This window comes from Labrus mixtus, chromosome 2, assembly GCF_963584025.1.
Source record: "Labrus mixtus chromosome 2, fLabMix1.1, whole genome shotgun sequence".
NCBI lineage: Eukaryota > Metazoa > Chordata > Actinopteri > Labriformes > Labridae > Labrus > Labrus mixtus.
The window spans coordinates 25,433,935-25,455,577 of record NC_083613.1 but is presented as its reverse complement, the minus strand read 5'-3'; the positions used below and the strand labels follow the sequence as shown (position 1 = coordinate 25,455,577).

Genomic DNA, 21,643 nt, shown 5'->3' with positions numbered 1-21,643 from the left:
ATAAATAGCCCTTCATAGCTAAATAATATTAAATAAAACTGTTGTTTAATAACTCTGTTGTTCTTTTAACCTCTATCTCCACCATCCTGCCCCAGACCCCCCGCCGAGGCTTAAACAATTAGGCTCTGTGAGAGCCACACTAACGACTCTCCCTTGTCTTTTAAGATAACTGCAAGAGGAGGGGCAGCACCGGGTGACATCTTGTTAGGGGGGGTGATCTTGTTTGTCAGACGCTAGTGTATTGGCCCAAACAGAGGCTACCTTGTTATTACCCTACATAAAGAGTTTGTGTTTAGATTGCCCCAGGTGAGATGTGGGCTAATACCACGGCTGTTTGTGGGAAGTGCCGGTTTTCTCAGCTTCACCACGAGCCTCAGCAGCTCTACGGTGCCTCATATGTCACCCTTTTCTCCCTGTTGAGAACAATGTAAAGAAAGACAGCTGTAAATCAGTGCCTTCAACACAAATCAGCCTGTACTGATTTGAGTCTCCACCTTATTTAGGAGTCAATAATTCACACTAAATACAGAAAATAAACTTTTCAAAGCACACAAGAGAGTTCATGTCAGATATTAGAGAAGAAAAGGGCAAGCACACACTATTTTGATTGAATCCCTCTGAGTATTTTAGAGTGATATATTACTTCAATGTATTTTTTCATGTGGCAAAAAGTAAATGCTGATTGAAAAAGAAACTACTACTACTCTCAATTACTTGTTTTTTTTTTTTTAAATACAGTCCTGTCCCAACCAAATGTAGAAAAAAACACTGTGGCATGGTGTTTGGATTTGGTTTGTGTGGATATGACCTGAACTTAAGACAGTGATTTAAAAAATAAAAAATGTGAAGCTTGTTTCAAGATTCGTAAATGTATGCGACACCTAAGGACGAATGAATTAAAACTTTGTTCATAGTTTTTTTTTGCAATTAATGAATTAAAAACTGTTAAGTTGACAAAGAACTTTTTTTTTTTACTTTTTACACACATTTTTAAAAAAATGTTGCTTCACATAAGTGAACAGCTCTTTAAGTGTCTAATATGGGCGACATCAATGTGTAGCCTGGCGTTGGTGTTTTTTGGGGAAATATAAGTCGGCCTTATCAGGCTGAGAGACTACCTGACTTTTGTCAGTTACAGTTTCCAACACGGCAAATGATATGCAGAAACAAATGACTCAATTCGCTGTGGCTGCACCACCCAGCTTGATAATATCAACCCATACTTTAAAGCCACAGTCTGAGCTAAAAAACATCTGCTTAGGGAGTGGATTTAGAAACTACCTCATGAGTTATAGTGACACACACATCTTAGAGCAGAGAGCCAGATCTCTGACCTGGGAGGACCAGCAGGCTCCTGTGTTTGATTTGTTTATCATAAATCATTAAGGGCACTGGGAACAATAAAATTCTTCACTAATCCTCATCATCCTCTTCAGGTGTGAAATCAGTCAAGTGACAAGTGGGCCTAAATTTTGGTGACCCTGAGGTCAGCGTCAGGCCACAGCTCTGTGTTTACAGATGGAGGTGACGGCACATGCCGCCAGGCCTTTGAAATGTGACAAGGTGAGAGGAATGACGAGATAATCTCTGATTTTACGAGTTACAGTAGCTTTACAAGGGGGAAACAGCCCCAGCAAGGGGGTCTCCTGCCTTCCTGCCTCCAATGCACAAGCTTAAATAAGTGCAGCCAGTTTAAGTAGCAAGATAAGCTCTGATAAATGCATTTACTGCACTTCTGGTGTGACGTGATGGCAGATCAAGCACTATATAAAAAATAGATACAAATATAGAAGCTTGGTGCCATGGAAAAGTTACCTGTACTTAAGAAAATAACATTGAGAAATGGAAAACAGCTACAAGAAACATCAGTGTGCGTTTAAAAAGTAATTTAAACAGACTTTTTTTTACTGTTTACTGAGCACCATGTCTTGAATATAGCAACAACCTGAAGCAGCACAGCCAGGAAGCTGACCAGACCAAACAACCCCTGATAGCACTGCGGCCCGGAGCACTGGGACACTTCATGGCTGCAGTGGAAGGTTTACCGCCTTGCTCAGGGGCACCTTGATGGCAGATAATAAAGAAAGAAAAGTGTCCTCTCATTTATTGACTTCTTAAGATATTCACAAGTCCTCTGGGGTTAGGGTTAGATTTCATGATTGCTCAGCACAACTCCTCTAAGCATCAGCCATGGGAAAGGTACAGCTCAAATAAGGCAATGCAAACAACGGACACCAGCTCAAGACAAACATGTACATGTCACTATCTGCGGTGCCCTGGAAACTCCAGAAACATTCAGTCAACCTCGTATCTCTTACAAATGAAGCTGATACATGACTCATTGATATAAGCTGCAGTCGCTTTAACAATGGTGTAGTTTCTTGATTGAGCTGAGGCTGATATCTTTTTAGCCCTATAAAACAGTCCAAATCTGAGTCAATATGCTGCATCTGCATTTATTAACCACTTGTGGTATTTGTTTAGGGCTTCAAAATAAACCTCCTAAAGTTTCAGAAGTCCAACACCACTATTTCTAGTGTTAATCAGGATTTTTAGAGAATGACTTCATCTCAATAGTGTCCATGATGAAAATCAGAAGTGTGTCTTTGATCATTTAGGACACTCTTCAGAAATGTACTGCTAAAGGTTGACTAGTAAAATGTCCCCACAAGCAGCAAGAATGACAGATTAAAATAAAATGTGACTGTATAACGTGATTTAAAGGTTTACACTTTATCGGTTTAACGTCCACCTGAGTAACAGCTTAGTTATGCGAGGATAAAAACAGCCTGCGTGTAAAAAGGCTCCACTTTGTGTTTACAGGGTCTGTGTGTTGCAGTTAAGAGTGTCTCCTCCTTCCTCTCTGCAGCCACTTCCCCTCCCCCAATCTGTGTAAAAACAAATCTCCTTTTCTGCTCTCGGCCCCCGAAACTATTGAGTCAACAAATGTCACTGCAGCAAGGCAGGGGCCGCTAGGAAAGAGGTGGGGTCGCTGCTTAAGCCTCAACTGCAGCTAAAGGCAGATTATTTTTAAGACAGTCGTAACCGGTTAGGAAAGAAAAAGAGGGAATTGTGTAGTTTAGTAAATGGAGGGGCCATTGACTGATCAGCATGGTGGTTTGATCTATTCTATTTTATTTCTATTCCATCTATAGAAACTTTAAACATGTTTAAAATCAAAGATGCAACAACAGACTCATTCTTGCATGCTTTGCAAAAACCACACTCAAACTCACCGCTCTGCGTAAAAACTAGTATGCCTGTCTGTTTAAGTACTCTTTGTATTATGACACATCTTTCCTTGTGTTATTATGGCATTCTTCCATGGGTGAATCTGTCTTTTAAACCACCCTCAGCCCCCGTTTTTTGTCTCTCACACTGCTCCCTCTATTTCTCTCAGGCCCACGTGGCCAGTGTCAACAGGAGGTGGGTCTTGGCAACCACATGAAGCAGAGTTATGCTGCCTGTATGCAGGCGGCAGAGTTGTCTTACACTCCGCTCTAAAAATGAGCCAGCCAGTCAGACGAGGCGTGCCAAAATAAGACACGGCGGCTGGAAAATGAGAACACTGCTGAACTGGTTTGACTCCAAACTGCTCACCTCCAAATGTTGCTGTAATGTGCTTAAAAAATGAGTTGCTATTACACCAGAGGGGAACTTCTGCAACCAGTGACAGAGGAAGAAAGAAAATGAAAGGAGGAAGTCGAGATTGGTGTGAGAAGGGAGGGAAAAACCCTGAGTCACTTGGCTTCCTGTCTGAGAAAAAAAAAGGAAGGGGTGGGGGGGTGGGGGGGTGGAGGCATCTTTTCCCCTGCCTCAGTCAGACAGTTGAGAGCGGTGCAATTTTCAACATGAAGTGCACTGGGGGGGTGGAGTCCTGTCCTGCTCACTAAATCCACTCCAGTGCTTCAGGGCAGCCATCATAGTGTTCACTATTGTGTGCGGCTGAGCGAAGAAAAAAAAAGAGGAGGGAGCAGAGGAGGGAAAGAAAACCTGTCTCTTTGTGTGGGAAGGACCCGGCAGGAAAGTGATTTTGTGATTATTTCAGTTTGCCAGCAAAGCGAGGCTCTCCCCCCTCTGACCTGCAGCCACATCTCGTCTACTCTGCGCCTGTGTAGCCGAACAAACCGAAGCCACATATGAGTGTGCTTCTCAGGCCGCCAAACAGCGACACCCGGGCTTCTCCTGATGATGAGAGCTGACGTCAGACTGGTTTCCATGAATATTGATGTGGAGGATAGTCTGTTTCATAGAAGAACAGAAGGAGGCAAGATGGCTGCCCTTTAGGATTTGTTAAAGAGAAGATCCAGACGGTTTATTGGAATTTCTACAAAGTGGAGGGACGTAAACAGGAGGTGAGACCTTGCTTAGTGTGTTAATACTCTGCTTTAGCCTCGTCTCTTTTGACCACGGGTGTGTTTTGTGGTGTTTTCTGTATCAGGCGAGGAATGACTCAATGTCCCCCACCGTAAAAGCAAGAGCCAACATAATAAGGAGGGGATATTAGATAAAGCTACTCCAACATGGCTGACGATTTTCTTTCTTTTATTTGCCTGTTGAGACTCACAGACACTTTCTGTGTCCTGTGTTCACTCAACATTCTAACTGCTTTTGAATGCAGCACAGATAATGGAGTACTTAGACTGCTTGTTGAGGAGTTTTTCTTTAAATGCCTCTTTAAAGCTCTCTCCCTTTTCCTTGACATTTAAACCTGGCATTTTTAATAGAAATAGCATTAAATGGTTGTTATATGTGTCTTTTTGAATAAGTGTATTGGTTTTAAGAGAGGAAATACATTTTATTTTTTTACATTTATGTGTAATTAATCACTATTACAGAACAATGAATTTTGTAATCAAACATGTACACATGCAGGTAGTTTGAACTCATTAGCCTCTCATTTTAAAATCCATGGCTGTGTATGTGTTTGTTGAGCCTTTACCGTGTGAAGACTGTGTTGGAGAGTAAAATAAAGTCCAACCTGGACATGCATAGGCTCTGCACAGCAGTGGAGCTGGAATAGCTCCTGGCTTTGTGTATCTCTGTTAATCAGCTTTCATTGCTTTCACCGCTGAATGACAAGCAGACACAAAGGCAAACCCCAAGGAGAAGCAGAAGAGAGGAGAATTGTAGTAGTGGCAAGAGTGTAGTGAAGGCAGACAAGGTCAGAAAGCTCTGAAGGAAATGAAACTCTATCCTACTGCACCATTAAGTGGGGTGACAAGGCTGGCAATTCTAGAGCAGGTTTTACCTCTAAGCATGTCTACTAAACAGGGGAGTGTTACCAGAGAGAAGCAACACAAATCTGTTTGTAAAGAAGTTTTTTTTTTACTTTTAGGAGTTAAAGGTCACACCAACCCAATTGACAAATTGATTATTGACAGTACTGGAGGAATGTGTGTCTGTGTGTGGACTGCAGATGTGAAGAAAGAATTAAAGTCCTCTATTTTTGTAACAGTACAAATACTTCCGTTTTGAAATACTGGTAAAAGTGCTGCATTGATAATGAGCCAAATGCTCAGCTAAAATGGAATGGTATACAGAAAGTTGTTCTTCAAAATGGTACATATCAACAGTACATGAGTGAATGTAAAACATGTCAAAGTAAAGTAACAGCATGGTGTGAACTAAGCCTTGTGTAGATAGATACATACACTACACACCAGTGAGATAATACTGAGGTGCATACCCCTACATGTTTTGAGGGTTTTGTGTTTGTATGAAGATTTTTTTTTACACAGTTACACAAGTTGAAAATGTCTGAGTTGTTATATTGGGCTTAATCTCAATTAGGTCATAGCTAATTGTTTGTTAGTTTTTTCTGAGTCCACTCGGTGTTACTCTTTGATTAACATCTGAATGACCCATTAGGAAATGACTGTTGTCTTTCATGTTTGTGTACTGGGGGTTGTGTATTCCACTGAGTACAGTCATAATGTTACCACAGTGTAGCCTCAGGTAAAAAGGAAAGGAAAGGCCCGCCTGCAAGCTGTAGTGTAATCACTAACCTTTTACATAGGCCACAGAGCCTTTTCCATTGCTGCCCCCTCCCTCTGGAACTCTCTCCACAAACACATCCATGACTGTACCGACCTACCCCCAATGCAAATCACTGATCAAAACCCACCTTTTTAGACCTGCTTTTAATTACTAATCTTGCTTGGTTTGAATGTTTTTGTTTCCTTTAACTTGCTTTGTCTGAGTGTAACTTTGCAAAGTGCTATACAAATTAAATGTATTATTATCATTACTGGGCATCATAACCGAACAGTGTGGTCTGTCTGCAGGATAAACGCAGGAATTCAGATAAGGTCTTAGCAGTGGTGCGTTTTTTGTTTTCGGACCTGTTGTAGTAAAATAGTGACAGTGGAGTCAATATAGAATCCGTTGCTCAGCTTTGATGTCATGACACAAAAGCTCAGTATTCCTTAATATTCCAAAGATGCCTTTCAGCTTATAGATAGTGCAAACATTACTCTGAAATACAGTAATAATACATGTGATGGAAGGGCCCGTTTAGTCCCAGTGAGCTGACAGCTAACTTTTAAAACCTACTTTGTCTGTGAACCCCTGTGACGCAATGGCATGGCTGTGTTTTGATATGGCGAGCATGGTCATTGACTGTATAGTGTCAACACAAGGGGGGTACTCCATAGTGTTAATCAAGTATGTTGTGACTGCATGATATCAGGTGATCTGCAATTGTGTGCATGTCTATGTACGTTTGCTTGTGTGGATATGTGTAATCATCTCATCCTTATTTTACATGTTTTTTAACACAATGACTTCTCATGTAAGCAAGCAGAAAATGCCATATTGGTGTATTTTGTTGTTTAATTCAAGGAACATAGGATTATAGATAACAGTATTTTTTTTTTTTAGCTAAAACTAGCAAACAACCAATCAGTTTTGTGCTTTTTAAATTGTGATGTCTACTTTCTTGATATATTTATTCAAATGTTTCCTAAGCTTATTAGTTTGCACAGATCGGGACACAGCCCATTGCTCTTTTATGAAATCCCATTTTAAATGGATTTTCGTAACTGTGATTGTGCAAATGTCTTTCCCATTTCTTTTCAGTTGTACTGTACGTAGGATTTGCAAAATGTTAATCCTGACTTGCACAATAAATCCACGTTAATAAAGCTACAAATAAAGACACATTTTGCAGGGCTGCTCTTACACCAGCAGCTGCAAAGGAACCAGAGCATAAATGGGTCTATAGGGGGCTGAGTGGGGGAAGGGCCAGATAGATCAATCACATGCACATAGCTGCTCTCCTCCATCCACACCTACAGATAAAGCCGTGTGGTTGGATTGCTCCTTCGTCATGGCCGTAAGTCCCCTTTATGTCACTCCTAGAGCTAAGACAATATCACCTTTGGGAAGAATGTCCAGTTGCCATAGCGTCCCACAACAATGCTGTCCACTTACAATACCCAAGCCCTAACCCAAGCCCTCACCTTTGACCCTGCTCTGTCCAGCCCACGCATCATATTTCCAGCCAGGGGCTGTTGCACCGGTGACACAGAAAAACAGGCCCAGTGGTAGGTTAGACATTTTAGATTGCACTACACCTGACTGCTGGCTGGTCAAAGCTTGCCTGCTTTCCTGAGACAAAATGGCGAGATACTTAAAGCTGTATTGATTTCTGCAGTATTGATTTCCCTCATGTCTGCTATTGGGGGTTGTTTGTCTTTGGAGAGCGAGAGAGAAGCAGTAAACCACAATAAGCTGCAAAGGAATCTTAGCGCCACATTGTAGTGCAGTCTTGACAGATCAAACCATTTGTTTTGAAATACATTTGCATTACTTTTTTCTACTTGAAGTTTATCAATGCTTTAAGCAATGATCAGTTCTGAGGCTTAAAGAGCGCATCAAAAGGCCTCTCAAATTGTGAATCTCTTCTCTGCAAAATTATATATTACAATATGACAGTAGACAGTTTAGTTCCATCTTACTTGACAATAATTCTTAATAATGTCTATTAATCAAAGCCCAATCACAGACAATATGTCTCATCTCTATTTTATATTTTATATTTTGTACATTCAAATAATTCTTCTAATAATTCTAATTTCTTTTTTACATTATATTCTATTTTACTGTATATATGTGTATTAGTAATTTGAGTGTTTATTGCATGGCCTTGCGGAACAGTCTTTACATTTCACTGCACATCTGTATGAGCATGTGACAAATAAAAATCTTGAATCTTGAATCTATGGTCGCCAAGATCCATTCCCAATCCCCAACAAGAATCTTGTCTTCCATGTCCATGACTGCCCAACATAATTGAAGAGGTTCTGGTGAAATTACAGTCAGGAGTGGTTCTTTTGTCCCCACTGTAAATTGTGTAATGATAAGAATGTTTTTACTAGTCTGAGATGCAAATGTATTACCAGTGACTGCTCCATCAGATAAAGTGTAAATCCCAAATAAAGACTCAAGGCCGTCTTTTACTACGAGGCTGTTATCCGGACAGAGGTGTAATTATGGAGTGATGGTGATAACGCTCTGGGTGAGTGGCACGGGCTGCAGGGAGTGTTGCTGGCCCTGTGAGCATGTATCGATGTCAGGGTTTACCTCAGGGGTGAGACAGCGAGGGCAGCGACTCAAAAGCTTCCTCCACGTGAGCGCATGCACATGGCCGCTCTGTTTACAAACACTATCCTGGCATTCCGCGGAGAGAGAGGCAAGTGAGATGTTATGTAACTGCCCCAAAGCGAGTAGCATCTCTTCCCGCCTCTCGTCCGGGCGCCTTTTTCTACGTTTGGACAATCTTGGTGAATGGTGTTTTTCGCCAGTTCAGCCATTAGAAGTTAAGATTTAAAAAAAAAAAACCTGCCACAGCCGCGGCAGTGTGCGGGGCTTGTGAATGTGGCGAGACTGAGAGCAGACTTTGTCTTATGCTTACGTCACTGTGTTATTGCGTAGCTCCTGCACAGATGAAGGCCTTAGTAGTGCCAGGGCAGAAGATTACGCTTCTCAGTCAAGTCACATAAATTAATAACCACTCTCTCAACTCCAACTCGAGGTCATGGAAGGAAAGTTGTTATACTTGTAGGGTTCATGCTGGAAGGTTTCCCTTCATAGCCAAGATGTGGCTTTTTTTTTTTTTTTACATAAGTGTAGCAATGTGTGGAGGAGTAGCAAACCCGCAAACAGGCTGTCAATATGCATCAGAAATCTTGAAAAGTGACCTAACCTCATGCTAGGATCTTGCCCTCAGTAAGAGTCTCCTGTCATCATGTGCAGCGTCAGTCAGTTCTGGTTGAATCAAAATCTTGACAAGGCTTTGTCACAGGTCTAATTCTAAGAGGCTTATTGGCAGATAAAAAGCTTTCAGAACAAAGAACATTGGCTTTCTATTGCTTGTCAAAATAAGTCTTCTGTTGAAATTGGTTGATTTTGGTATTTCCAAAGCTGAAGCCCCTATCTTGTGATTTACAAAGCTCTGTCATGATAGCGCAATCTCAATGGGGTGCACAGTGATCTTAACAGCTAATTGTGAAGGCCCTCGTCTGAAATGGCTGGCAGATATGGATGGCTTGTCTGCTAGGAGCTGTCATTGAAAAGGGTTGGGCCCCATGGCCCCCTGTTGTCTACACACGGAGCACAAAGACAGACAGCTGGTCCTGAATGTCATTTAGAAGCGTAACCCTAGTGAAGGCTTTGAATGACATCACTAACTACTTCTGAGGGCTTCGAGTGGCTCGGGCTCGATATAATGTTTCATAAGTGGAATGCACGGGTGCAGCAGCTGGTGTCTTTCCAAGACGCACTGCTCGGAGACAATCAAACCAGGTTTTAGACTTTATATGTGTTTATGTTTGGGTAAGTCTGGTTATAGCTCGAGGTTCTAGACTCTAGTCTCCTGCATGAAATAATATTCAGTATTCAAGCAGAGTAATACTTGTAATACTAGGTATCCAACCAAAGCAAAAGTCTTGCAGATGTGGAAGATACAAATACAGTTTACGGGCATTAAAACAATACTTTCCCAATTATGGCTGACTATTCCTAAAGCTATATTATATTTTTATTACACTTCTTGTTTTCTAGACTTTCCTAAAACAAAACTTAAACCATGTTTAAGCCCTCAACGCTAAAATCGTTTAAAATCCCGATACTACCTGATGAAATGAGAAATGGGGTGTCAGAGATGGAGTGAAGACTTTATAAATCCTTGCACTGTAGCCATGAATCACAGAAAATTTCCTTCACTCAGAAGGATTTGTGATTTCCATTCATTGAGAGTCGCGTGCCTCCTACTCAGTGGAGGGAAAGAGGCAGCTTAGCAACAGTGGCTTAGGTTGTGCTGCCTGGAACTCATCGGGGGAAGGAATATCCTTGCATCCACTTTTCAGAAGACAAAAGAGCACAGACCACATGTTTTTTGTGAAAAGTCATTCCAGGACCTGCCGGTGCTACATTATAGATCTATGGCTTCATGTGTAAAGACTATCTTTATTTGTTGTTAAAGATAAACCATTATCCCTACCTCAGTCTTTATCAAAATTAAATATTCCCTGCTAGTCTATTTAGAATTCCTTGACTGCCATGTTGTTTGCCATGTTTTAATTTCCCTTCTATAATAATGTTTCCCTGAGCTCTGTTTACTGTTCACCTCTGGTTCCTGTTTAATTGGAAGCTGGTTTAGATTTGGTTCTTTCAAACAGGGAGGACATATTTGCTAAATAAATGTGCCCCTGAGCAAACTCATATGCCAAGACTCTCAAGCTGGAGGTGAATTGAAGAAACAGGGGGATCAGCGTTTGTTCACTGCTTTGCTCTGTGTTGGAGTTTTCCATCTCCTGCCAGATTGTAGTGGATGGTAAATTGACTGTTGAGAAAGTCAATATGAATAATCATTCTCTGTGTATTTCTGTGTAGTAACCAAGTAATTTCCTGTTAGGGTTCTCAAAAGGTAATGCTTCAACCCAAGATAACATGGAGCACATTTAAAACGTGAAACTCAATTTAGAAACAAATGTGGTCTAGAAATGTTTTGTTCCCAGGTTTTTAAAACTAAACGCATTCCTTAAGTAGAGTTCTAAACGGTGGTTGTTCATGAGGATCCCCCTTAGCTTCAGCATAGCCAGAAGCTCTTCTATCTGGGATCCGCAGTTTACAATTTGAAAATACAATTCACACATTCCCTTTGTTTATCACAAACATTACACAACATATAGCACGTCTCGTCTACAATGATTAAAAATAATCATGATAGAGTATCTAAAAGATAAACATGTTAACACAAAAGGCTCATAGTACCATCAGACTACATAGACTCAGTGTTGGCTACTGACGTTTCTTTGTAGGTGTTGATAAGCACAAGTGCAAATGTAGGTTTCTGAATATGTGGCACTATTGATTTCCTGGTAGGATCAATGTGTAAAGCACATGTGCACACCACTGCAAAGCAGCCTATTCTGCATTCAGCCGTGCAGGGGTAATGTTTAGACCAGATGGGCTTTGGAGCACTCATAAGATGGTCGCCATGGCTACCATGCACTCTGAAAGAAATTAACTTTGCTGTGCGCACAGTTTATCAAGTTAGTCAGATATATTGACTGTTGCATAGACAAAGGGTTGGGGGGGGGGGGGGGGGGGGGCAGCAAGTTAAGAAGGAAGAGTGCAGCATTGTGAGGGATATGGGGGCAGGTTAGTGGGTTTGTTAGCTCAGAAGGCCCTCTCATTAGAGCGTCCATGTGATGCAGCTAGAAGGCACAGAAATGGGTTTAGACTCTCTGTGTAAGCTTTGCACAGGGTGCTTCTTAGGCAGGCAGGGTTTCTTTTCTGGCAGTGCTGATTGAACAGGAAAATCCAAGACTAACAGGTTTGTGGAGTCAGGTCTGGGCTAATGTTCAACAGCTATCTACCATCAGTATTGACCTCTTTTGACGAAAAGTCTACACCAACATGTATTATTGGCTCAGAGCTAAGGCACTGTTTCAATGAAATGGTTTGGTTGTTTAAAGGGGAGGAAATTGGTCAATAGCTTTGATAATGTTGATAGTGTGGTTTAGGTTTTTTTTAGCCAAAATATATTTTGAATAAGTTCAAATAAAAATAGTTTCAAGAAATAGATGATAGTGTTGTCTCTTCACAAATAGATTTAAGAAGAAGTCTAATACAGATAAAAAAAAAGACTGAAGTCAGAAAATGTACCAGAAGCACATGCTAGCGTGTGTTGTGTTTCCAGTTTTCCCAGAATACCTGCCAAACAGGTTGTTTTAGAAAAGTACAGAGTGAGTCCCATACAACAAAAGCTGTGCGGATATCTGTACAACTGTCATCTTCAAGGACAAGTTGCTCCCTTTTTTCTTTCTACATCATTTATTTTATCTGTAAATTTCCATGACTCATCAGGCATTGCACAGCGATTCATAACCACACATCCTAGAGCCCTAAATACATGATATTCTCAATAATATTCATGAAGTATTCATTAGCAGTAAGTTGTTCATTTATGTTTCACCAACCTATAATTAAAAAACCATCAAGGAAGTCAAAGGGCTTTGGGTTCACAACATGGACTGTTTCAAGAAAAACAGTCAACAATTCAGCTAGTTCAGCCTCTACACATCCAGTGACTTGAAACAACCAATCAGTGACTTCTATTTTAAGAGAACACCAGTGTTAAGAGTAATCTTAATTATGCCCGAGTGTTTGGATTTATATTTTTTTAATTGGCCCGGTTAGTTTATCCTGTCTATCTCCAATATTTTATCTTTTCACCTTTATGTATTAAATTCTCAATATTTCCCTGAGATGTTCTGTCAGTTTGTCTCCATTGAGTAAAGTTTCTGTTTCTACATGGATAAGCTGACTTTATTTTTTAGTCAAGTCATTGAACTCTAGTTAAGTTGTTTTTGTTAAGAAATGAATGTGTCACCCTTACAGGAAAGAGGTGCACAGTGAAAAACAATAATTCAGTTGTCAGTTTTCCATGTATCAGAAGTCATTAATCTACCCATGGCTCATCATAGCTGTATTCAAATTAGAGTCTCTGTATTAGTATGAATACACAACTGAATTGATATTTCCTCTCCTAGATCATATGTAGGCTCATATAACACTTAATATTGCTGTCATGTTAAGGCCTTACATGACCAAACCTGTTGGACACGTGCTAAAAATCATTATGCATTCAATCATTTCACAAGCTACAGCCTACTTATCCATATACCAACCAGTTTTTACATTCTTCCTTTTCTACTGTCTTCTTTTACTGGGAAACCAATAAATAACATCAAACGTATAGTCTTTTAATAGATGTCCAAACACAACAAAAGAAGAAAATGAGACGGTCCTCGTGCTAGTGGGGCTCTCCAAAAGTTGGCCACATCTGTCTTGCATTACACATAAAGTACAACGTAAAACTGAACAGGGCACTTCTGCTTAAGCCGGGGGAAGAGGCTCCTCTCTAATGGAATAAATTACAAAGAGAAATATTTGTCCTCTGTGTTTCTGCAGAAATCTAGTAATATTATAAAAAATCTGGATATTGTTTATCATTTACATGCGCATACATTTATCACGGAAATTCCATTAACACATCCGAGCGAAGTGAAAACCCGACACTGATGGATAATGTTAACATAACAGACACATTGCATCTTATTGACAAAGTTAGGATATTATCACTTCACTGGACATCAATTTCTCAGAAAGTAGGTTTTTACCTGCAGAGCTGCCCTATTTGAGGTCAACCACGAAGGGGTTGGAAAGTATGGTAAAAGGAAGAAAAACAGACTTCTTTGGCTGCAGGCTGTCATGTGATGCAACCATCATTACATCAGAATGTAGTGATTAGGCCACATTGAGCATCAACAGGAAGCAGCACTCCTTTAACTGACACAAAACTAGACCTGAAGTTGAGCAACTAGACCTAAGTCAGATTTCCTCCTCATGATGCAACCTTCATTTATTCAACAATAGAAATATAAACATGAACTAAGAACCTCATTCTGGAAAAATGAACTTCCACATGGACCTGCATTCAAGAATTTACAAATGCCCAAAGATCGCCTTAATTCAGTTCAGAAAAAGTTAAAGCCCCAAATATGACACAGAGTGATCTAAGGCTTTACACAAGGAACATTTGGTTTAAAAACATAATCCAGAACAGCGCTAAATCCTAACGCTTAACATTATCTTACAGTATTAAAGGAATATTTTGACTTTCTGGGAAATATTCCTAATCACTTATTGTGCTTTCATACTTTCACAAAACTCCTGAAAACTTCCTGAAATTTTGGGGTGAGATGCATGTGTGAACGCAAACAGCTGAATTATTCACTCCGACTTTTCCCAAATTTGTTCTGTCGTTTTTGTGTGAAGTCAGGATGAGCTGATGAGTACACAAAAGAAAATAATGAGGAAAATTAACAGGGAGTGAGTGGTAGGGGTTGGGGATGTTTATATTCTGCGACCGACACACGACCATAGATTGTATGCATGGCAACAGTGCAATCTCAGTGCAAGTAATGAGATCCACCCCTTCTGTCCAACAGGGATAGTCACCTGCTGTGAGGTGCATGTAGAAACAAGCAACTCAGGAAGTTTTCAGGGGGCAGCCTGCCTGAAATTTTCCAGAAATATTAAAGAATGCACATTTAGAAATGGCTTTAGTTGCCAAGAGTTATCCAGGATACAGAAACCACTCTTAATGATTCAGCCAATAGCCTGTTAGCTTAGCATAGCACTAAGACTGGTAACACATGGAAACAAAAACCGCTTATCAGTTCCTTGAAAGCTTACTGAGTAACAAAATGTGTCTAAATAGTTTAATCAGTAAAAAAAAAAGCAAATTGAAAGAAACAAAAGTTGTTGTTTTACAGGAGTTTGTGTGCTGAACTTAACAGGGAGCAGTGACTTCCAGGAGCAGATTTATATTTACAGAGCAGGCACAACAAGGGTATCAATCTTATGATAGCATTGGAGAAAACAACCCTATTTCCAAAATGTCTAACAATTCCTTCAAGGGAGCAGAAAAATATGTTTTCAAAACTGATTTGACAAATGAGGAAATGGAGATTGAACATGACCAAGCTTTAAACATGGTCGGACATGGTGGACATGTACGGCCATCACTATGTCATTTTTTTGTTGTCAGTGATTGCATTTTGATGCGTTTAAACATTCCTCTTCCTGAATGCGGATGTGCTAGCAAGAGTATAGATCCAACCGCTTGCTAAGTTTGCTCATGTGACAGAAAGGAAACAAATTCAAAGCACCTCCAGAAATGTTAAATTGATCTGGATGTACCGTAAATGTGATGGATTATTAAAATGAGTGCAGACAGAGGGACCTTGTATTTCTTGTAGTGACACTTGCCTCATGTTCAGACTGATAGAAAGAGAGAGAGAGAGGAGGCACATGCAACCATGTGAGGTGCACTGTACACACTGAATGTGTGCCATGTGACATGAATCACAAGAGACTTTGTAAGTTGCAGCTTGTGATTGAAAATCTGTCATAGCATGCACTACTAGCGTTTGACCATCAGTAGCAACACATGCAAAAATCACTACTTCAGCTCACATTGGACGTGATATGAGCTGTTCTGACCTCCATGACTTTTCAATCCACCTAAAAACTTGCTCCAGTGGGGTCAACTCCTTCAGCTCGTATGCAAACCAGATGTCCAGAACAGTTATAATTCAAAATCACAGATGTCTGAAGGAATAATCAAACGGTTTCTAAAATTAGCAAAATGTAAGCGCCTAAATACTCCCACAGAGCTCTTTTTTTATCAGTCTGTTCACTATGCCAACAGAAATTGGACCCGTTACATTTTAAATGTGTAGCATGTACACTTAGGAGACTCCATGCAACTACTTTGAGACAACATCTATGTTGTTTACATAGCTTGCTGGAATTCAGAGTTGTGAAAATGTTCTCCGAGGTCATGAGGTTTGCAGAGCAGCGGCTCTATATTTACAGGGGGAGTGGGGGGGGGGGGTAAAAACACTGTAGAATGCAAGTCATCTGACCTAGTTGCACGAGTAGAGGTTGCTAGGGATGAGGTTTCACTCACAGCTCTGCTGAGTGCAGTCTGAACTGTCTAACTTAAGTCTGTTAGCACATCTAATCGTCACAGTATTTTTGTGTTATAACGTGAAATATCTATCACCAGACAAGGGCTCAGTTTCATGGGACATTTACTTTCCCATTTCATGATTTGGATTTTGTTGGATTAAGTACCAACTCAGAGGCCTGTTAACTCTCAAAATATTACTAATATGAGAATTTACTAGGTTTGGCTACGACTCTAATGAGGCTCTCATGTTTAACTTTACTGTTTATTAATAGGATGTAACAGACAAATAGGGTCTCTAGCTAATGCCAATATGTCATTAACATACACTGGGATTCATTTAAAGTTTATTTATTTTGTGTGTTTTGGACTCAAGCAAAGTGATACTAAAACATTCATAGACATACTACTGAGAAATTATTACGTGTTAATGTTTTTTTGTTTTTGTTTCAAACTTCCATATAAATCTCAATTACAGTTTGAGTCAGACGAAACAAATATCAATACTTGATTTCACACCATTCTATCTATAGATTATCAATACCTTCAGAAGTATTAGAAACAAAGCAGACTTGATATGTATGGTTAACAAAAGAGGAAGCCATGCTGTGGGTGTAGTTGTGAAATGATGAGAAAAATAGTCAGAGTAGCAAGAGTAAATAACACTTAGTATTAATATTGAACTATTTCACTTTTTTGACGGTTAAAAAGTGACTTTTAGAAAACATCTAGCTAAAAACTGATATTTTTAGCTAGATGAGATATTATGACTGATTATTTAACATTTTGTCATGATTCAGTTCATAGGGCGATTGCATTCGACCATTTCTAAGTGCTCTGAAGAAACGTACAGTCTTTAGACTGCGTGCTGCGTGTTCTTATCTTTCAAAGAGGAAAATGTGAATGTGGCCATTACAGCAAAGAGGAGGAAATGTACACTTGAGATTACGGCTAAGTCTTTGGGCTCCTCAGTTAAACAGCCGTGTGGCTATGCTAGTGTGTGTTTGATTTACAATGCTCCCCTTCTCTGCCTCTTGAACAGCAGCACTCTTTAGCCTCGCTGCCTAAGTCTCAACCTGAAAGTGCAGGGACCTGAGTTTCCCAGCAGCTGTCGTTAGTGGTGAATGTCACATACGGCTGCCAAGTCACGCCAAATAGACCCCATCTACTATGGCAGCTCTCATATTTCACTGGATCTCTGAGGGAATAACAAAAACACAGTGAGAGTCTGGCGCGTAAAAGTTTAGTTGTTAAAAAAAGGATCAGGCTTCTGGAAGAAATAGCACCAAGTATTCACAATATCTATGATTTGTAGCCCAATTTCTAATTGTACTTGGAGATTTTAGCAACCTAATAGACAAACAGAAACTATTTATTTAACTATTACATTTGGTGAAGGTAGTCTTATTAAAAAACAAAACACTCAACTCTTAAAATTAGGCTTCAGTGTCGTGTGCATTAACTGCCCCCCCCCCCCCCCCCCCAAGGTGACTCTTGTGCAAACTGTGTCCATTGTTTTACAACACTGATCACACTGTCCAACTATACACCCTTGCCCCAAGGCTTCAAAGCCGTAAAGCAACTTGCCATCTATAAATGCCTGCAAATACATAGCGACACACTCAACCACTGTGAGCACTGGGACTGTCTAGAATTCAACACCAGCGTTAAGGAGCCAGAGCCATAACGTCACAGGCTAGATGATAGACTGAACAGGAGGGAAGTAGATGATAGCAGATACAAGTACAGAGGAACCTGAAGTGTAATTACAGGGCAGAGAACTGTGGGAGAGGGAGGGAAACCAAACAACAGCATATATGGGACAAAGAAATTGCTTTCTAGAGGGAAGATTTGTAAGGAATACATTTCAAGCCAAGAGAGTTGAGTCATATAAACTGAAACAGAGGGCTCATTTCCCTGGTGGACATTAGCTACTAGACAGAAAACCAAAATAGATCAAAGCATTATAACTTCCAGCAGGCGTCCACACTAAAACCACTGCTGTGCTGCTCCTCTGGTTTAGTTTAGTGTTCTACTTCTGGCACAAACAAAGACCTCTATATAAAATTAAAAGAAGATGAAGCCAAAACTCAAATTGTCCTGATGCTTGCTTATTTAAAGTTGGACTTAAAACATTGCGCAATTAGTGTTTGTATGTTTTTGCATTTGTACATGCACACTCAGCTGGGATCTCTGGCTTTGTTCTGGGTTTGCAAAGATTTTTTTTTTTGTTGTCAGTGTGGGTGTATCCAACTGTGACAAGCTGCTTGGCTCCGTGCGGTCCTTTGTAAACCCCGGAGTGTCCCGTAGGAATGGAGCAGCACTGAAAGCAGCTTAGCCCCAGCGTTCACCTCTTGACTGCGTTACTGATTTACAGACTGCTCTAAGGGCCAGACAAAACAAAGGAGTAGTCACATGGGGTCGGGAAGAGGTATTCACCCGCTTATCTCATTGTTGTGTTTTCAGGGATCAGATGCTCTCTATTTGAAAGGGTTTGAAAAAGGAGGGAGAATTGGTTTGCTCCTCAAACCAAACTGAGTTAAATTGGTGCTCCTCACTGTGAGCATTGTTTCTGGAAATAAATGTGTATTTTTATTCAAATTTTGTAAGTTAATGAAATATATACGGCCTAGTGGTAGATTTATCCAACTGTGAATGTTTAGATACTATTGAAAAAATCACTTGACTATCAGCACATTCCTTACACTTTTTTCAACAGAGTGATGAAGATTGATGAGCTCAGTTCAGACTAAGACGAATCACAATCACCTCGTGCCATTTTATCATCTTTGATTCTTGCAAACAAGCTTGACAGACACCACAGCTAACCCAAAAAGTATGCTAACCTGAGCAGATTTGCTACACATGACAACATTGACATGTTACATGCAATGAATGATGTCTTCTGAAAGTAAAGACCATTTGCCGTAAATCAAGTTATGCCATCTGTTTTACCACTCCCACATGGTTTTCTCGTACTTAATTGTAAATAACACATTCCACAATGAATAACTCTGACATAATCATAAAGCGGCTTGGTGTCACTTGTAATTACAATGCTGACAGTGGTATCCGGCTGTGGCACTTTACATTTGTCTGTGTCTGACAGCACTAAAAGGTGGATTAGTCCTGCAACTTGTTGTCAGAGCAGCTTAGGTATGAGACTCTTCATTTCCAGGCTCTTGTACTGTCTGAATATATCTCAATATCTGGAAAATTGTATACCCTGGAAATCGTTTTAGCTTGTTTAAAGTCATTTACCATTTTAATTTTACATTGGCTCAGTTCTCAGGCTACTGTCTGTTGGACTGCAAAATTAAGAAATCAATTGCTTAAGCCCTTACACAAGGAAACATTTGGGGGCTTTTTAAAATCAGATATGACCTAAATAATTTTGTCCTCTTTAATATTCAGCTAAAATAGTTCTATTCAAGAAATACTTTTTGAGAGAAGCTAGTTGATTTGGCAGTTTTTTTTTCTCTTTGTTTTGTGTTATTACCTGTTTAGATGCTGTTCTTGAGTTTTAGAAACTTCTCATTAATTATGGTTAATGAACTAATTTCTTTATCCTATTGGATAACTCCAGAAATACTTTGATAAAGCTCAAACCAAGACAGCTGGTATTTGGGAGGAGACTTTCTTGCTAGTTTCCTTAGAATTCACACTTAAAGACACATTTGAGGCCCTTTCCCCCAGTCATCGACCTGAGAGCTGTCTTCGTTAGCGGTGTGCTTGCTCCCTCTTCCACCTGCTAACAGGCAGCTGGCTGTTCTGTTGTGACAACGGTGGGAGCTTCCAGACACCCTTTTAACAGCTTGGCTCGTTAGTGAGAGATTTAGCACTCTAACTTTGGGGGTCTGGAGGGCTGCTAATGTCCTAGAGGGGTGATTTGCTGAGAAGGAGATGATTATGTCTACCAGCTTGCCTGCTTGGGCAGAGTTTTGTCTGACAGTGTCCTGTGTGATTGTCTTGTTCAAGATGGTCGATTGAGCCAAAATGGCAAGACAGAGTTTTTTTTTTCATGGTGCCCCAGGCCTCATTTATAGTCAGTGTGGGCATTGTTGTACAGGAAATATAGAAACCCAAATGTAATACTCTCTCTTTAAGTTAAGAGTCCATAAATATCTCAAATTACTTCAGACATAGAACTAACTGAGAAACACTTTTTGGAATGTTGATGAATAAAATTTCAATCAACCCAGATACACATTTATTTACAAAAGAGTTTAATGAATATACATTTCTAAGTTATGTTTCCCATGTTGTTGTTTATTAAAGTCCCTTTTTTCATCAATTGTCAGGTGTCTCTGATTCTTAGATTTGTATTTAGTCAAACCTGAGTGAAAAAAAAGTACTTAATTAAAAGAAATAATTCCTCATATAGCCATGCTTTCTGTAGCTGACATGGATGGTGTACATGTACCGACATTTTTTCAAAAGAGGTTATCAGGCTTTGGATAAAACATGTCATTTGAAGACAAAGGCTCATCTGCCAGCTTCACAAGCAACTATAACCAGTTCCAGATGTGATAATCAGCCCCATCGTTGGAACAAGCGCAAGCCAAATGAAACGGGCCAAATTGCCTCAAATATTTTGCCAATTTTCCGTTACCCCCCAAACATCAGTCACTGCCTACAGTGAGAATATAGAAAGTGTACATTAACAGAAGGGCCTTTGAGGGAATGTAAAGCTGTTTCTTATTATGTTTCCAAAGTTTGTATAGCATATTTTTCTGGACTTGACCAAAGCTGTTGTGACCAGAGACTTCACTTAGCTCTCCAAGGACATTATTTACAGCTTTTTAGAGCATACAGTGTTTAGCTGACTTGAGTGAAAATAGGGAGAATTAAATGTACTTTCTTACAAAACATACTGACCTGTGTCTCAGAAGATTCTTACTACAACCTAATTTTCCTTTTGATTTATTTATTCAACCTTGATTTTGCCAGGAAAATAGACTTATATAGATATAAGATGTCTTTTTAAAGACAGTTCCTTGATACACACATTTTCCGTCACTGCTTCATATTGTCCATTGTGCATATCTCATATGCAGTTCAGGTAGCCATCTTTTTGAACAAAGATTTAAAAGTGAAAAAAAAAAAATCTGTCTTTATGTTGAAGTCAATCAAGAATTATAAAACAGGTAAATTAGAATTAGGTGTAAACAGACATGCACCAAATAAAGGCAACTATGCTTTTAGGAGGAACAAAAAAAATGATGTTCAATTAATGTGGATTTTTATTATATGACTTCCTATATCAACTGCCAAGCATGAATCCAAAGTATTGTTCCAATCAGTTTCCTTCTTCTGTAAAGTATCTTGATACCAGAATCTCTTTACTTTAGCATCTAAAATTGAATCTAGGCACCACTTGCTGCTCCTCAGCTGCCCATTCCTTTTAGTGTGTTCATAATTATGATGGATAAGACTGCAGCTCTTTGTGCCTGCACACTGCAATTGTTTTGCAGATGCTGCGGATGTGACATGCATTAATAATTGAGGGAGGCAGACAGAAATCAATGTTGTACAGGAATCAGTTGAGTCGATTTTGTTTGAGACAGAAAGAGCATAGGAAAAGCAAAAATGAGA

The 21,643-nt window shown here is 39.8% G+C and overlaps 1 protein-coding gene across 1 annotated transcript in view; it reads left to right on the top strand.

Moving 5' to 3' along the window:
• Positions 1-3,938: 3,938 nt before the first annotated feature.
• tet2 (tet methylcytosine dioxygenase 2) overlaps positions 3,939-21,643 on the top strand; it is a 28,716-nt gene continuing 11,011 nt past the window's right edge. Inside the window, exon 1 of the mRNA XM_061058399.1 lies at positions 3,939-4,355. The gene's annotated coding sequence lies outside the window, so the exon portion shown is untranslated. The remainder of the gene's footprint in view (positions 4,356-21,643) is intronic.